We start from the raw sequence: 3,678 nt of genomic DNA, 5'->3' as shown, positions 1-3,678 counted from the left end.
AAGAGGGCCAAAGACGTGAGAGCTGCCAGACAGGCGCGCACACCGAAACTCCCGAAGCCAAACGCCTCGAAAGACCTCCGAACGACACCCCAGCAGCAGGGGCGGCGGACGCGCCACCTCTACACAGGCAAAAGAGGGAACAAAATAAACGCAAAGCGCCAACAGACTGACCCACCGCCACCGACGCGACGGATCACTCAACAGTTGCTGACGGACGCCCACTGAAGGAAGGGTCGATAGGAAGCCAAAACATGTGCCCGCTCAGGGGTGACCAAGCGGCCAAAACTAGGGGCTTGAACTGAAACACCGGGTCTGCAACAATGACCGCTCCACGAACCCAGGTCACCGACAGCAGAGAAAACGGACAAAGAAAAGACACAGACCTAATACGACAAACAACAAACACAAGGCCGCGAAATGGAGACACACGAACCCATTCAGCGCCAAAAGAAGTACTCGAACTTAGTCCAGAACCAGCGGTGTTGGAACCGGCGGTAGCATCGGATATCAAGCAAAGCGAAACCGCTCCGAAATCAGGGGAATTCCAGTCGCTGGTAACACAACACGATGAAAAAACCAACTACCTGCACGGTGCCTTCCGAGCGCACACCTTCGCACAACAAATTCCTTCCTATTCGCTCGTCGTAACTGTGTGTCCGCTCCCCTGCACAATATGCAATTAAGGCGCTACCTCATTGAGGTCCCATTGCCCCTACAAGATATTATGAGCCCCCAGGGGGGGCATGAAATGCTAGGAAAGCGCACCTCGGGGGCACACAACCCCGCAATTGCAGCGCCACACTGACCGACCGAGTGCTAAGCAAAGCACCCACAAGACGACTGAACCCGCACTGCCAGACCTGCCAGGAAGGGGGGGAGACAGGTGCTCGACCCTCCCTCATCCGGCACAAACAGCTCCGTATTCGAAGGCAGGAACACAAGGTCAACCGCCAACTCCATAAACTGTTGCCACCAAGGTTGGGCCGTCCAGTACGGCACGACTAGGAAAGACACCCTAGCACTGCTTGAGTGCACGTGTTTTCCACACTGATTAAGACAACACGCTGCTGAAAGAACGGAAGAAATGCAGGATGGACAGCGTGCAACTCCTTCCAACTGACGTGCTCATAGAGCTCTGGTGCCGACCAATTGTATTGTGGTTACAGTATTTCCGCCGCCGACGCGGCGGGTGCCCTCACGAGCCGTGAGGCTCCAGAGCACGCTGTTGACGCTCATCAAAAACCTCAGTAAGGAAAGTAGCGATTTTCCTCGGATTGGTATTAAGAAATACCTTGCGCATATCAGTATCTTCAACGTTAATCAGAAACCTATTACGCAACTCAGTATACGCCTCACACTCCATGAGCACATGGTATTCATCCTCAACCTTACCCGACGTACAGACCTGACACGTACGGCACTCTCTCGGCCTATGGTGTCCTTTGTTGACCTCCAAAGGCCAACAACAAAGACGGAATTTGGCAACCATACGCAACTGGTTGGCCGGCAAATAAACACGCAAATAGCCTGTGGGATCGGAGCCCTCTCTTGCTGGTGAAGGGGAGCCCATCCAGTTATGGTACCTGCAAAGCGAAACCCCTTTACCTTGGAACACACGCGGATCACCCCCTTGGCTGAACTGATCCCAGTCACTTAAAAGGAACGCAGATAACCTCTCCAGAACCTCACCCACTCGAATCAACTGAGACGAGTATACATCTACCTTCTGAGAAACGGAGTCACACGCCGGCCACTCATGGCCCAACCAACGCAAAATGATGAGCACTTTAGACGACCAGCAATCCACTTTGAGATCAGACAGAAGAGCCAGACGGAGATCATCTACTAACACGTCATGATAGACCGACCCACGGGACTTGACTATCTTATTCCAGAAACACAACGCAAGGCGTAACCAAAAGTACTGCAAAGGCAACTGAGACAGCTCCCTGTACAACAGCTTGTAAGGTACCTGCTTGAGCCCAGCACAACGTAAACAGAAGTCACGCTGGACCTGGACCATACCATCTTCCAAAGCCAAATCAAAATATGACTTACCAGCGGGTAAAACACCTTTACCTAGCCGCAGGACGGAGACAATCCTATCAGGACCCCAGACCTCAGCACCATAACAGAGAACCGAACGGACCTGGGTGTCGAACGCTTGAAGACCAATAACCACGCGCCACACGATCATGCAGGACCGCGCCCCCCTCGCATGGTGCTCTGTCGATCTAAGTGACGCCCAGCACCGTGCGGCAGTGCACGAACTTGATTTCACCCAGTGCCTTGGTGAGAATGTCAGCCACCGTGTTGTTGGTGGTACAATAGCTGAGCTTAACCTCACCGCGCACGGCCGTTTCACGCATGATGTGGTGGTGCACATCGATATGCTTGGAGCGCACCAACGTGATGGGGTTGTTGCCGAGGCTGAGCGCGCCTTGTGAATCCAGCTGGATGTTGATGGCGCCGGGTGACAGGTCCAGGTCGCCCGCCAGCTTGCGCAGCTACATAGTGCCTCGTGCACGGCTGCTGCGGCGGCCTGGTACTCGGCCTCGAGGCAGCCAAGGTGCGCTGCAACTGGCTGCTCCAGCTGACCGCTGCACTGCCGAGCAAGAATATGTAGCCCGTGGTGGACCGGCGGGTGGCTGGGTCACCGGCCCAGTCCGCATCACTGTACCCACCGAAGTTGCTGGTGTCGCTGCTGCTGTCACCACGGTACCGCAGCCCGAGTGTGCAGGTGCCGGATAGGTAGCGCATCATGCCCAGCACGAGGCCCATGTGGGCCTTGGTGGGGACGGGCATGTGTCACACGAGCATGCTCAGAGTGTGTGTAATGTCCGGGCGTGTGCTGGTGGCGAGGTATTTCAGCTCGGCCACCAGCACACGGTAGCCGCTGCCATCAATCACTGTCGGCTGGGCGTCGCTGGCTGGCAGAGCACACATGCCCTGAGGCAGCAGGGTGGCGCTCGACTTGGCATTCTCCAGGCTGTGGCGCTGCAGCAGCTGCTCCACATAGCGCTGCTGCATGAGCACGATGCAGCGGTTGCGGCCATCCTGGACGATCTTCATGCCGAGGTAGTAGTGCGCCTCGCCAAGGTCACGCACTGTGAAGCAACCGGCGATGGCTGCCTTGGTGGCCGCGACCACTTGCAGGTTGTCCGCCGTCACCAGCATGTCGTTGACAGTGTGCTCTGCACTGTTGCCTCCGCCGCCGCCACTGCCATCGGGCACGTTAGACTTCGTGCTGTCAGCGCTACCACCTGAGCAGCGGTGGACTTCCCGACTCTCCGCCGCCGCCGCTGCTGCTGCTGTCAGGGGGGGGGGCCGTCACTGACCGGGGCCAGCGGGAGTGTGCAGGGACTGCCGTTGACTGCGGGTGTTGGGGTGGAGGGGTGGTGTTGGGGTCACCGGGGGTGGGGTGGCCGCTGGGGTCGGCAGCTTGGTGGGCGGTGTAGAGCTGCCGATGGGGTCGCTGCCGCCGGGGCAGGCGGGGCTAGTGCCGAAGGGGGTGCCCGCCCGTTGTGAACCGGGCTGTGGCGGTCGTCATTGAAGGTGACGTCGCTGCTCACGGTCACCTTGCCCTCAATGAGGATGCTGTGGGTGGCCGTGCCGTGCTCCGGTCGGCGGTAGGTTTCCGCCTTTGCACGAGGACCGAGTTAGTCCTGCTGGCTGGGT

Source organism: Volvox carteri (genome assembly GCF_000143455.1).
Source record: "Volvox carteri f. nagariensis unplaced genomic scaffold VOLCAscaffold_48, whole genome shotgun sequence".
Classification (NCBI taxonomy): Eukaryota; Viridiplantae; Chlorophyta; class Chlorophyceae; order Chlamydomonadales; family Volvocaceae; genus Volvox; species Volvox carteri.
This window is presented reverse-complemented; position numbering follows the sequence as displayed.